General features: G+C 43.1%; 1 long non-coding RNA gene across 1 annotated transcript in view; it reads left to right on the top strand.

The window, feature by feature from the left end:
- LOC123520577 overlaps nucleotides 1-14085 on the top strand; it is a 53955-nt gene extending 39870 nt beyond the window's left edge. Inside the window, exon 3 of the long non-coding RNA XR_006679310.1 lies at nucleotides 13993-14085. This is a non-coding gene — a long non-coding RNA (uncharacterized LOC123520577). The remainder of the gene's footprint in view (nucleotides 1-13992) is intronic.
- Nucleotides 14086-15181: the final 1096 nt, after the last annotated feature.

Below are 15181 nucleotides of genomic sequence, written 5' to 3'. Positions count from 1 at the left end.
CTGTTTACATAAACCATAGATACAGTTAATTGGATTCTAGTGGGTGTTATTGTTATTATCATCATCATCATTGTCATCATTATTAACATCATTATCTTCACTTAGCATATATTTTATTTCAAGTCACTAATTTTTCACTGCTAAAGTTCCGAAGAGTGTTTCCTGCCGTGGTGTTCCTTTTCCCAGTTAATAACATCGTCATCATCTTTACTCAGCATATATTTTTTTTTCAAGGGACTAATTTGTCACTGCTAATGTTCCGAAGAGTGTTTGCTGGTGTGGTGTTCCTCCTCCAAAGATTCAGCGACGTTCATTTCGTGTTCTAATAGACAAGATGGCACAATGCTCACTAGCCGCCAAAGTGCAAACCAGACCTTTGTGCATAACTCTCTTACTTCTGCAATACAAAGAAAAACGACTTTAGTAATAAAAATAGTACTAACTGGAAGCGTTTGTACGTAATTTCTTTCATTCTTCAGGAGCAAAAAAATTGTCAGGGGAGCGTGACAATAAGAAATATAAGAAACGTGCGGTGAAAAGCGATAGAAATTAAGAAATCCACTCGCCAAAGCACCACTGGAGGCGTTTGTACTTAATTTCTTTCATTCTTCGAAGCAAAAAGAAATTGTAAGAGAAACATGACAGTAAGAGAAAGAAATGTGAAGCAAAAAGCAATAGAAATTTAGTCGATTCGCCAAAGCACCACATGGAACACCACTGAAAGCTTCTGTACGTAATTTTTTTCATTTTTCAGGCGCAAAAATAAGGTAAACATGACAGTAAGAGAAAGAAACGTGCGGTGAAAACCAATAGAAAAGTTAAGCAGTCGACTCACCAAAGCACCACATGACTTTCCGGCTTACTCTTACTACTACACCCTATTCACAAAACATACCTTCCATCTCACCCATTTCCTCTCTCCTTTTTGCTTCACTTTTTGCCCATCTTACTACCACACCTTATTCACAAAACATACCCTCCCTCTCACCTATTTCCTCTCTCCATTTTGCTTCACTTTTTGCCCATCTTACTACTACACCCTATTCACAAAACACACCTTTCCTCTCTTCCCTCTCATCTACTTCCTTTCTCCATTTTACATCACTTTTTGCCTATTCACAAAACACACCTTCGATCTCACCTATTTCCTCTCTCCTTTTTACTTTACTTTTTGCCAGACAGATGTCACAAGCGTTAAACAAAACCCACAATTACCTAAGAGCTTTGCCTTTCACAAGTTGGAGAGAATGTTTTAATTTTTTTATATATATTTTTTGGCTAGTTTTTTTTTCCGGCAGTTTTACATTGGCGCCGTCAGTAGCTGTAACGTCCTCTGCACCAATACCCCATGTGATACTTTTAGCAGCCCCCCTGACACCCTTAATCTGTCCAGCCACCCCTGACGCAGTATACTTTCCCCCTGACACACCATGACTCCCCCCTGTGTGACCTGACTGCTCCAATATCCCCTGACAACTCCATACCGGCGCCATCCAACACGTCGACCTCACAACAGCCTCCACGACACTAAAAATATACACACCAACAATTTTTTTTTACTTGTGTCCTCGTGCTTAGAATACTTATCCCCTTCAGTACTGAGACCCATTTTGGATATGGTTAGACGATTTTATTTGCTTTAGGAAGGGTCTATGGAGGTCAGAAGATGAATGGCCAGAGTTTTCACTATTCTAATCCCGACATATGTTTTTGAAGGCGTATAAAATGACCAAATACTAACCAGAGTGAAAATGAAAACGTGTCCTGGTACTTAGAATGCTTAAAACACCCTCGCACTTACTTCTTCAATGTAAAGAACACTACTTCTACGAAAACTACCCCGATATATGTTTTTGAAGGCGTATAGAATCACCAAATACTAACCAGAATGAATATAAAATGTGTCCTGGTACTTAGAATGCTTAAAACACCCTTGCACTTATTACAATGTACACAGCACTACTTCTACGAAAACGACACCCTTATACTAAATATCTATTCATTTTTTACTTGTGTCTTGGTGGTTAGAATACTCAAAAACATCCTCACGCATATTACAACGTCCGCAATACTACTACAAAGACAACAGCATCCCTTAAGACACTACGAATATATACATCGCCATTTCTACTTACAATCTGGTGCTTTATTTTGTTTTTATTATGTGAGAGGAAGAACTGTCAAGGGCACAAAAAAGTATATTAGGAAAAAGAAGGCCCACTAGAATTTCACTCTCTAAAAAAGATCGAAAAATTAACTCAAAAGCCTGGGACAAATGTCTAATGCTCACAACACCTTTCCACTTACGTACACAACACAATTCTATACTCTACGTAAACCTCAGTACTTACACATTCCCTCTTCACAACACTACAATGCGCGCAACACCACTTCAGCCACGCCAGCACCTCTTACACCTTGCAACACCCGATAATCCCTTTCACAATACCATCATTTGCATCGCCACATCATCACCATCAACACCATCCTCGCAACACTCACACCATCACCGTCCATCATAAGAGCAGCCATCAACACCAGACATTGAGTACACCCCAGCACATCAACACCCTGCTACACCTTCCTACACTTTTCTACACCTTTCTACACCCACACGGAGCACTATGGCACTGTTCAACACCCCCGCGCTCTCTCTCTCTCTCTCTCTCTCTCTCTCTCTCTCTCTCTCTCTCTCTCTCTCTCTCTCTCTCTCTCTCTCTCTTAATACACTTTAAAGGCACTCCCGCAGCCTCCTACTCCCCCACCTGCCCCATACTCTCTCTCTCTCTCTCTCTCTCTCTCTCTCTCTCTCTCTCTCTCTCTCTCTCTCTCTCTCTCTCTCTCTCTCTCTCTCTCTCTCTCTCTCTCTCTCTCTCTCTCTCTCTCTCTCTCTCTCTCTCTCTCTCCACTCTCTCTCTCTCTCTCTGCCACTGTTCTCAGGGGAGGAGGTGCCAAAAGGGAGGGGAGGGGGAAGCCATCAAGAGGGGTCACCTCCACCACTACTAAAGGCGACCTCCTGCCTAAGTCCTCACACAACCCACAGACCACCAGACCTCCTCCTCCTCCTCCTCCTCCTCCTCCTCCTCCTCCTCCTCTTCCTTTCCCATCCAGGTTTACTTCACAACACCTGCTCCCTCATACCAGATCTTATCCAATTCCCCTTTCCTCATCCTTTATTCACCCACCACTGTCTCACTCTCTCTCTTTCTCTTTCCTCCTACCGCTCCCTACGCTGCCCAGCCTTCCCCTCCAGTGTCACTCATGATTTTCCTTTCCTCCGTGATTTACCCACCGTGAATTAGGGTCGCCCTCTCCCCCAGGCTGACGAGGGCACGGGTGGAGGGAATGTCCAGGCTCTCCTCTCCTCTCCTCTCCTCGCCCTAACTTTATTATGTGGCCTAAAGATATACAGAATTGGAATCCCTATATTGGGGAACTGAGGGTGACTCGTGCCCTTTTGCATAATTGTGTCTGTGTGTGTGTGTGTGTGTGTGTGTGTGTGTGTGTGTGTGTGTGTGTGTGTGTGTGTGTGTGTGTGTGTGTGTGTGTGTGTGTGTGAATGTGTGTGGGTGTCGTCATTTACACACACACACACACACACACACACACACACACACACACACACACACACACACACACACACCAGCAGACACAATGGATATAGTACAGAGGCATAGATGAGTCATGACACATACATAAAATCGGGAAAGCCAACAGAATATCAAATAAAATGTTGAATAACTCCAACATACTTTTATCTAAATAGTTTCGTGTAGTTTAAACACAAAATTCTTCAGTATAACCAGAAAAAAATGTGAAAAATAAATTGAACCGTAAAAAAATTTACAAAAAAAACGTTCAAACAAATGCACTATGTTGCTTCCTAAATGCAAAGGCAGAAACATTTGGGAAACACGTAGTTAATGAGAGGGGCGATGTAGGTGTGTCCATGGCGGCGGGACGGGCCTTGAACAGTGGGCAGCGAGTGGCCTTCAAAACAGCTAGCGTGGAGCAGGAAGAGGGGGACGTGGCCATAGTAATAGTGTTAAACCTTAAAGCTGAGTAATCGTGACTTGGAGCGGCTACAGAAAGTGTCGTGAAGAATGCGTCATCGATCGCTATAGGAATTATGAGCGGCGACCACCTGTCCACCGCGGGTAATTACTTATTGGCTCGCTTCCTTTCCCTTCCCTTCCTTGCCACCCTCGCGTCTCAGGATATCTTGGCGGGCTGCGGACGCGTGCACCAGTACCGAGACGGGAGATAAGAGTCCGCCAGAGTGTACAGCTTGTCCACCAGCTCGGGAAAAAATATGATATGAAGTAGGAACGAGTTTATTTCAGCAGCAGAGGAGTGATTATTTTTTTTCATGTACGTACGTTATTTGTTTAGCTCTTCATTTGTAGTATTGTGATTCTATTCTTTTACTCTCTCTCTCTCTCTCTCTCTCTCTCTCTCTCTCTCTCTCTCTCTCTCTCTCTCTCTCTCTCTCTCTCTCTCTCAATAAGATAATATTTATCAATAGCTTATGTTTTCTTTAAGAGATTTCATGTTTTTTCTTCATAGAATCGCAATTTTTTTTTCATTTGATTGATTTTATAGTAACATTTTAAAAAAATCTTGTGTCAGCCAAGGAGTTTGCATTAAGAGAAGTGGCGACACGTGGTTGTACTGAGGGAAGCGGTGATCTCCATCAGCCGCCGCATACTGCTGAGTGGTGAGTGATGAGTGGTTAGCGGTGGTGAAGCAGTGGTCGTGTGATTGGTGGACGTACGAGTAACTCTCCACCAGCGTTCATCATTCCAATTTTCTTCAAGGATATCTTTTTCCTCTCAGCCCGCTGATACATGAAAGAAACTCTACTCTATTACAGTTGCAGCAAAAGAGTTAGGAATGTCATTTGATGTTATTAATCTATCCTCTCAACCCTTTCAGTGCTAATATTAATGTGTTACTTCCAATGAGCAAATCTTTAAGTCGTTTCGAGTACTCTGTTATTCTGTTTGCTTCCAGTAGTGTCTTTGTAAACAATATTTTAGCTATCAGACCTTATCAAGAGAAGGAAGATTCCAAGACACTTATCCTCTAATTTTGTATGGTCCTTTTGACATCTCTCTTGGGACTGGCACCACAGTGGGCCTTCTTTATTCATTTTCTTTTCCTTTTGCCTGACTGGTTATGTGTGTGCATGAGCTTACATAAAAAAGAAGATCCACAATAATTCAGGGGTTGGCAATGATGATACAGTTGTTTTCCTCACTTGTCGCTGTGTGCTAAGGTGTAAAGGGGTCACAAAAAGAAGAAAAAGACTGCTTCTTTTAACCTCTTCACTACCATGACACGTCTTCATATTTATTCTCTATTAGGCGATTTTATACAGCTTCAGGAACTCATGTGGGGATTGAAATAGTGAAGACTTTGGACCATTAACCTTCTGACCTCCATTGACCCTTGCTAATGTAAGTAAAATCTTCTAATCACACCTAAAAGTCATGGTAAAAAATGCGTTTCAGCACTGAAGGGGTTAATTTCTTCTTTTATAACCTTTCATTGTTCTCAGCATCATTTCGCTCACACCTCAGGTGGCTTTGGAGTCATTCGCTTGCACTGCTTCAATCCTGCACCACCTCAGGCTGTCACTCCACGTGCGGGTCTCGCTCGCCTATGTCACTGCTGGGACTGAGTTCAATTTACTTTTACGCTCAGTCCTTCCTCTCATCGTACCTCGCAAGACTCTTACTAATTGCTCTTCTTCCAAAGCCTCCTTTTCGTCTCCTCCCTTTATTATCATTGGCGTTGAGTGGAGGCGAATTTTTCCCCGAAGTCATTGATATCCTGCATATTTTTTTTTCTTTTTTTTCCCTTTTCTTCCATATTCTTTGTTTTCCTTAATTCTTCGGTAACATAAACACATCAGTCACTTCCTTTCACGTCATTAACAGTGCAGACTTTTGCCACGTTTTTATATGACATGGACATCCTGGAAATAGTGATGACATTTCCTTAGCAGAAGAACATGTTATATGATTGACTCAGATTCGAATTACCGTGAAACCAGGACTTGCATTTTCTAACGCTTTGCCGCCGCATCTCGATAAGCGGAAGTTACTGTTTGACGATTCCAAGTGATATTTAAACAAGCATTCTACGTAACAGATCTGTAAGGGGACTGGCAACTAAGTGGGCCTTTTGTTGTTGTTTTTGTTGTTGTTGCCCTCGGCCAATTTTCTCCTCTTACATAAAAGAAAAATATATTGTGAAAAGATACTCCTAACAACAGACTGATTACGTGTGTAACCTTTAACCCTTTGACTGTTTAAGGTATATGTAATTTCACATTCAGCAATACTGGAACTCGCCAGAAAATAATCTATAATGTAAAAAAAAGCTTCATGATTTTTCTGTGAGTGATGTCTTTCAAAATCTCTTATTTAAACTTCAGCAAGACTACAATATGAAACTGAGAAGTAACTGTAGCTGTCAGGGAGTTGAAAAAGAGAATAAATAAATAATGAAAGAGTAAAGCAATTCAGAATATGGAGAAAGGCTGGATTATTATTTTGTCAGCTTGTGGTGCAGATTGTTGTGTATTGAACGTGTTGCAAAAAGAAAAGAACAGGGAAAATAAAACATTACATTTCGGGCGTGAGTGTAATCGCATTTGCCGTGTGTGTATGTGTGTGTGTGTGTGTGTGTGTGTGTGTGTGTGTGTGTGTGTGTGTGTGTGTGTGTGTGTGTGTGTGTGTGTGTGTGTGTGTGCTCGTGCTGCATGGTGTGGCTTGAGGTTGGTTTTGACAAGACAAAGGACAGCCATGCATGTTTTGGGTGGTGTTCAGTTAGTGCTTATTTTCAGCAATACGTATCTTCCTAATTACAAGGGAAAGCATCCGGCCTTGCTTTTATTGCATCTTGATTTATTTTTTTCTGTCTGTAAATCTATTGCTAAGATTTCTACGAGTTTTGATACAGATAAAGAAAAAAATAACGCACATGGATTTATCTTTAGTGATTACTGAACAAGTAAGGAGGTCGCTATGCTCAAGTCAAGTGAGAGTGTTCTAAACCTAGGGAGCTGGTGGTGGTGGTGGCGGTGGTGGTGGTACTGCTGCTGCTGCTTCTGGCCTTGTTTGGTGAGGAAATACTTGGTGCGTGGGGTTTAGACTAAAGGAAATTCTCCCTCTTCCCCTGGGCCTTGACTCTTGTTTGAAGATAAACTAGTCTATTTTGAACTCTGGCAGGAATATATATTTTCGTTTACCCGCGTAGAAAATAGTGTAATGTACACCTCGTCATACAGTGAGGGAGCGGCGTGTGGCGGCTCCTCCTCGCAGCCACTCTCTCCCCTCCCCTCAAACCTCAAGGGTCAGCCGTGTAAACAAGCGGCGGGAAGAGTCTCCCCTGCAGCGCCTCACCTCACCGCTGTTCTGACGGGGAGGCGAGGAGGCGAGGAGGTGCGGCGTGATTGGCGGTGTGGGAAGCGTCGGGTGGTAATTAGAGCAGGATTGTCGTAATAGGGCGCTAGGGAAGTTCAAGGTGAGCGTCGGGAGAGGAGGAGGAGGCGGACGCGGCCACGGAAGGAGCGCTGTTTCACATTAAAGAAACTATGAAAAGAAATATGTAGAAAAGTAACTGAGATTTCCATATAAACTGTACAAAACTATCAGAATCTTAAAGGATAATGTTTCGTCAAGTGGAGAGTGAAGAGGAGGATGGAAGCGCGACAGGGATGGATGGGATGGATAGATAGATGGATGTTTGGAGGCGCTTAACCCCTTCAGTATCATGACACGTTTTCATATTCATTCTGCTTACTAACTGGTAATTTTATACAGCTTCAGAAACTTATGTAAGGATTTAAATAGTGAAGACTCTGGCCATTAATCTTTTAACTTCCATAGATCCTTCCTAAATCGTCTAATCATTCTCAAACTCAAGGTAAAAGTGCGTCCCAGTACTGAAAGGGTTAACCTCTTCAGTACCATGGCACGTTTTCATATTCATTCTGCTTACTATCGGGTGATTTTACATACCTTCAGAAACTTATGTAGGGATAAAAATAATGATGACTGGCCATTAATCTTTTAACTTCCATAGACCCTTCTAATGTCAATAAAATGGCCTAATCGTACACAAATCTAAAGGTAAACATGTGTCCCGGTCCTGAAGGGATTAAAGGACGAGTGGGTGAGGATGGAAGTAAGCGGTGAATAAGCAATATCAAGCAATAACTGAACACGGAGGGAAAAAAAATGGAAAAAAAAAGGATTCAATATTACCTGCTCGCTGCACCATTGGTTGCTATCGCCCCTCATGCATGTGATGTAGGGGGCGGTCCTTCTCCAGGTTTTAATTATAGATTTTTTTTTACTGTGTTCTCTTCTGTATTCATAAATGTAATTAATATTTGATGCACTTTTAGCCACTATAATTAAACAAGCAGACCACATCCGCTGCTGCAAAGAGACGCCTGTGTAATGTTAAAAAAAAAAATAGAAAAACGCAAGTCTGATAGTGCTATTAACCCCTTCAGTAAAAGGATGCAATTTTTTACCATGATTTTTGATAAGTGATTAGACGATTTCTATTTACATTAGGAAGGGTCTATGGAGGTCAGAAGGTTAATGGTCCAGAGTCTTCACTATTTTAATCCCCACATGAGTTTCTGAAGCCTTGTAAAATCCCCTAATAGTAACCAGAATAGATATGAAGACGTGCCATGGTAGTGAAGGAGTTAAGGCATAAACTATAAGGCACAATCACGCTCGGGTCAGATCAGGGCAGGGCAGGGTTAGACAAGGCAGGGGAGGGCAGGGTAGGCCATGGGAGGGCAAGGGAGGAAAGGGCATTGGGTTAACAGGGACAAGACCACTCATCTCTCAACCTACAAGTCAAAAGGTGACACATAAAACCTCCTCAAAGACTAGTGTGGTCTAAGTAGGCGGCTGATTGAGAGAGAGAGAGAGAGAGAGAGAGAGAGAGAGAGAGAGAGAGAGAGAGAGAGAGAGAGGTGACACAGGCGGCCTATGATTGATACTTCCACTCATAACTCTACCGCGTGCATCTATAAAACTCCTAGGAACTGAAACACACGTAAAGAAGAAGGAGTTAGTACAGTACACGGAACACTGATAAATACCTGAAGAAAACGTAAATAAATCCAACTATGAGGAAGGGAGTGCAGCTTACAGTGTTTCTTATGGTTGGTAGACACAGTGGCTGATCTCCCTCCTCCTCTTGGCCTCCTTACTTAAGATTCTACCTCCCGCAGCCCCCTCATCCCTCTCCTAACCTCTCCAGTGCCACTCAAAACTTCACCACGTGCTGTTACCGCCTCTAAATCTACGAAACTCCAAGTAACTGAAACACACGTAAAGAGGAGGTGTTAGTACGGTACACGGAAAATTGATACTTACCTGAAGAAAAACGTAACAAAATCCAGCTATTCCTGTAGAGTGTGCGCTAACAAAAACACTGAGCTCTGAGGGAAGGAGTGCAACCTACAGTGGTCCTTATGGCGAGTGGACACAGTGGCTGATCTCCCTCTTCCTCTTGCCCTCCCTCAACTAGATCCAGCCTTCCCCTCCATTCCCGTGCCGGCCTGAGGTAGGAGCGCCACAGGGTTATTGGGAAAAGCTTCTTCACGGAAGAGTCATTGGGAATAAGTTAACCAGCGACACAGCGCGTGGTGTTTATGCCTCTATTCTGAACTCACTCCCTCCCTCCCTCCCTCCTGCCTTCCTTCCTTCCTTCTTTCCTCCCTCCTCCCTCCCTCCCTCCCTCCCTCCTCGCCACCCATCCAGTTGAAATAGGCTTGTTATATTTTCTCTTCCCTCTCTCTTTTTCTCTTTCTCTGTCTCTGTCTATGTTTCTGTTTCTGTTACTGTCTGTTTTTTATTGTCTCTTTCTGTCTCTCTCTCTCTCTCTCTCTCTCTCTCTCTCTCTCTCTCTCTCTCTCTCTCTTCTTCTTCTTCTTTATCTTCATCTTCATCTTCTTTTACTTTTTCTTTTCTTTCTTTTTCTTTTTCTTTTATTTTCTTTTTTTTTTTCTTCTTCTTCTTCTTCTTCTTCTATTATTATTATTATTATTATTATTATTATTATTATTATTATTATTATTATTATTATTATTCGTCTTCTGCCTCTACTACAGCAACAACAGCAACAACAACTATTACTACTACTACTACTACTACTACTACTACTACTACTACTACTACTACTACTACTACTACTACTACTTCTGCTTCTACTTATTCTACTACTACTACTACTACTACTACTACTACTACTACTACTACTACTACTATTATCAAACAGGACATAACCAATTTCATCATCATCATCATCGATCGTCTTTCACTTCCTTATCTCGTTTGTCTTTTTTCCCTCCTCCACCTCCTCCTCGTCCTTCTCCTCTTGCTCTTCCTCCTCCTGCTCTTCCTCCTCCTCCTCCTCCTCCTCCTCCTCCTCCTCTTCCTTCTTCTCCTCTACTTAATCCTATTTTTCCTCTTCTTCCTTCCCATATTCCTTCTCATCTTCTTCCTTCTCTTCAAACTTCTTCGCTCCAATTATGAAAACCTGGAGCAGGATTTTCTCTCCTTCTCGTCCTTCACCTCCTCCTCTTGCTCTTCCTCCTTCTGCTGTTCTTCCTCTTCATCCTCCTCTTTTCCTTCTCCTTCCTTTTATCCTCCTCCTCCTCCTCCTCCTCCTCCTGTTCTTCCTCTTTTTCCTTCTCTTCTTCCTTCTCATCTTCTTCCTTCTCTTCCAGCTTCGCTCCAATTCTGAAAACCTGAGCGGGATTTTCTCTCCCAACTTGCGCCTATTAATCTCCCCGGAGCAGAAACGTAAATTGTCGAAACCTGGAGAATCTTAAGTGCAGAAAACGGTGGTGCGTGTTCTCATAATAGAAAACGCACCCCGGAATCAGAGTTTGAGGGACAACTGTTCAATTTACATGTACAAGGTAAGAAAAAGTAAACAATTATTGTGCGGGTGTGTGTGTGTCTCTCTCGTCTCGGGCGTCCTGGTTGGTGGTGCTTTGTTCAATTTAAGTATTCGTGGCTCAATCCTGTCTTTCTTTTTCTGGGTGTGGTATTAATCTTTGCAATTACTCGTAGTTGTGTGTGTGTGTGTGTGTGTGTGTGTGTGTGTGTGTGTGTGTGTGTGTGTGTGTGTGTGTGTGTGTGTGTGTGTGTGTGTGTGTGTGTGTGTGTGTGTGTGGTGGAGAATGTGTTACTCTTCCTTGGCATTATTAATAGATTAGACAAGTTTATTCTGGTATTTAAACAAGTGCGTATTTCTTTACTCTCTACAAGTCTAGCACCACACTCTCCTTTACCAATAACAAATATTTACTCACCACTCGAGGCTGCGGTGAAGTCTCAAGTTACCACCAGCCTGCCCAGCCTCCAGACTCTTCCCGGTAATGTCTCCCCTTCAATACTAGAACACATTTTTACCTTCAGACTTGTGTACGATTAGACCATTTTATTGATATTAGGAAGGGTCTATGGAGGTCTGAAGATTAATGGCCACAGTCTTCACTATTCTAATCCCCCCCATATGAGTTTCTAAGACTATAAAATCGCCAAACAGTGAAAAGAATGAATATGGTACTGAAGGGGTTAAGCACGGACTCAAAAACACTCTGCTATTTCACCACGTCTAATTTTCACGCCCACAGAGACAATTAGCACGGTTCTCACGACTGTTTTTCCTATTGATATCAAGAAAACTCGCTATTCTGTCACTGTAACCATAAAAAACATCATGAGAAGCCCGTGTCATTCAGCATAGTAGATCCTCAAGTGTGTTTCTCCTGTTAATACTTAGAAACCTCATTCTTCTGTTAGTGTAACCATAAAAAACATCCTTACAAGCCCCGTGTCACTCCAGCATAGTAGATCCTCAAGTGTGTTTCTCCTGTTAATACTTAGAAACCTCATTCTTCTGTTAGTGTAACCATAAAAAACATCCTTACAAGCCCTGTGTCACTCCAGCATAGTAGATCCTCAAGTGTGTTTCTCCTGTTAATACTTAGAAACCTCGTTCTTCCGTCACTGTAACCTTAAAGAAACATCCTTAGAAGCCCGTGTCACTCCAGCATAGTAGATCCTCAAGTGTGTTTCTCCTGTTAATACTTAGAAACCTCATTCTTCTGTTAGTGTAACCATAAAAAACATCCTTACAAGCCCCGTGTCACTCCAGCATAGTAGATCCTCAAGTGTGTTTCTCCTGTTAATATTTAGAAACCTCATTCTTCTGTCAGTGTAACAATAAAAAACATCCTTACAAGCCCCGTGTCACTCCAGCATAGTAGATACTTAGAGTGTTTCTCCTGTTAATACTTAGAAACATCATTATTCTGTCACTGTAACCATAAAAATCTTCCTTACAAGCCCTCGTTACTCCAGCATAATCGATCCCTTTGAATATAGAGGAGGTGCTGCGCTGAAATGTCTCAGAAGTCTTCCCTCCCTGACCAGACCCACCAATCTTTCTCGGCAGCGATCTGTGAATATCAAGGTACACGCCGCAGAAGACAAAGGAGGTAATCTGGATGATGCAGCGACCTTGTGTGCTGAGATACAGAGGTTATATATAATAGCTTCACGCGAACACCGAAGACCAGACAGAGAGTAGCATTTCATGTTGGCCGAGTGGTGGCGCTCGCCTCAAAACCGTGACGCATTCAAGTGTTTCCTCTTCATTTGTAGCTGCAATAAGAGAGAGAGAGAGAGAGAGAGAGAGATTGATTTCTCACATTTCCCTCAGAACTATCCGTAATCACCGTACTCAATAGAAGAAAACGATATCCAGTGAACCACCAACGAACGGGACAAGTTTGACAATAAAACACACACATACACACACACACACACACACACACACACACAAACACACACACAATGACCTTCTGCCAGCAAGTGACACACGCACAACACGCTTTCCTTCCTTCCTTCCTTCCGTCCGTCCTTGTTTCCTGCCCTCGACTTCTAACTTTCCGAGGGAGAGGACGCGCCTGACCTGCTTTCAGCTGAGTCCGCACGTGCGTATACTTGTGTCTGCACCGGGAACGCCTTTGTGCGTGTATTGTGTGCTGGGTTGAGGGGCGAGCACAGTTTGTATGAGTGACGGGTAACAAGTAAGCAGGCAGGCGGGCAGGCAGGGACGTCACGAGTGTTGGTTGTGTCACCTCGCCTCACTTCGCCTCGCCTTGCCTTGCCTCGCTTCGCCTCGCCTTGCTCCTCCCTCATCCAGTCCTGTGTTCATTTGCAAGCGCTTCAAGTTTAGCCTCTAAGCTGCAAGCATTTCTGCCGCGTCTCTTGCTTGGAGAAAACTTTGAATAAGGTGCAATTAAAACTTTCTCCGCCCACTTATTTTCAGCGTGCTATTCTTGCCCTTAAGATTGATAGCCTGCAGAAGGGGCGGGAAGGAGGAGGAGGAGGAGGAGGAGGAGGAGGAGGAGGAGGAGGAGGAGGAGGAGGAGGAGGAGGTGGAAGAGGTGGTAGGTGGTGAGGAGGAGCGAATCATGCTATTCGGAAGGCCATATCACGCAAGACCGCCGTAGAAAAGTCATAGCTGTGTAATGTATAGATAGATTTGGTGGTGTTTAGTTCAGTTAGAAGGTTATTTTCTCTCTCTCTCTCTCTCTCTCTCTCTCTCTCTCTCTCTCTCTCTCTCTCTCTCTCTCTCTCTCTCTCTCTCTCTCTCTCTCTCTTAGGCTTTAGTGCAGTTGTTTCTCATTCTGTTTGGAGTTGGCAGTGACAGTTTTTTTTTTTCCATATTTTTTATTTATCTTTTTTTTCATATTCGGGGATCAAAAAACCTTCATATGACACAAACACACACACACACACACACACACACACACACACACACACACACACACACAGCAACCATCACGGGTCAGAAACAGTCGCCAGCATCACTCCTCACCAAGGCCTCCACATCCCTGTATCTCACTCTAGCTCCTTTCATCTCCCTTCACAGATTTGGGGGATTCGAACGTCTGCCTCCTGAGTACCACTTGGTTCGGAGCCCCACGCACGTAACACCTCCTTGCCTTGCTCTCAACTGCCTCAGGTAATTCATGACCTCATTTGCCGTTGAATAATTCCCCGTTGAAGTCCATCACGTGAGAGGAAATGGCCCACACGACCGAGATCTTGCGCTAAAATTCTCGCTCTTTCGTCCGAGTTTGGAAGCGAGTGCCGGAGCAGGGGCGGGCGGGGTTCAGATCGTAAAGTGGCTTATGTAGAGCCTTGAAGGTGCGTAAACACTAGCCGCTGGTGATTACGGCCTGTTTTAAGGAAGAACTCTCTGGAAGGTGCTGAGAGAGAGAGAGAGAGAATGTGTGTGTATGTGTGTGTGTGTGTATGTGTGAGTGTTAGCCCATTAAGAATAGTTTGCATTTCGGTCAGTACTGAATAACTGGAGGCTTCACCCTATAATTCAATCTAGAAACGCTTTCCTCTCTCACTATTACTACTTCCAAAGGCCGGAGAGATGATTAGCAGTCTTCTCAAAGGGTATTTCTCCCGCTAAAACTGTAGAAATCTTGTTAATATCTCACTAAAACTATAAAAACACCCCCTGAATGTTTCTCCAACTTCTACAAATAGAGCCTTTTTTAATGTAGTGAAGCCGAGACGAAAAAGTGTTACAGAATATTGCCACAGTGTCGGAAGAAAGTTAGAGAGAACCAGAGGGAGTTTGTTGAGGGAGGAAGTACTGGGATGAGTGGTGGGGTGGAGGCAAAAAGGCAGCACTCACTCTAGTGGGTTTATTGCAGGTGTTATGAAGAGGAAACGTAAGAGTAGGAGAGATATTAAAAAAAGGGGCAATTATTTTCTATTTAGTTGTTTTTGTTGTAGTAGTTAATGGAGGAGAATAAGAGGAAGAATAAGAAAGAATACAGGAGATGGTGATTGTAGTGTCGCTCTAGGGGTGTTTATTGCAGGTGTTTACATGGTGTCGGGTACTATTGTAAGACTATGACACCTCAACATTACATTCCAGGTTAACAGAATCCCTTAGTGGTTTCATGGAGTGGGGGAAAACTATACCAGTGTTCTTTCTGCTGCTTCATTGCCACTACCCATCAGAAATTTAGAGTTATTATTGTTCATACTTTGAAAATGTGTGTGTGTGTGTGTGTGTGTGTGTGTGTGTGTGTGTG

Source organism: Portunus trituberculatus, chromosome 47 (assembly GCF_017591435.1).
Source record: "Portunus trituberculatus isolate SZX2019 chromosome 47, ASM1759143v1, whole genome shotgun sequence".
NCBI lineage: Eukaryota > Metazoa > Arthropoda > Malacostraca > Decapoda > Portunidae > Portunus > Portunus trituberculatus.
Note: the sequence above shows the minus strand (reverse complement) of the source record. Positions and strands in the feature narration are given on the sequence as shown.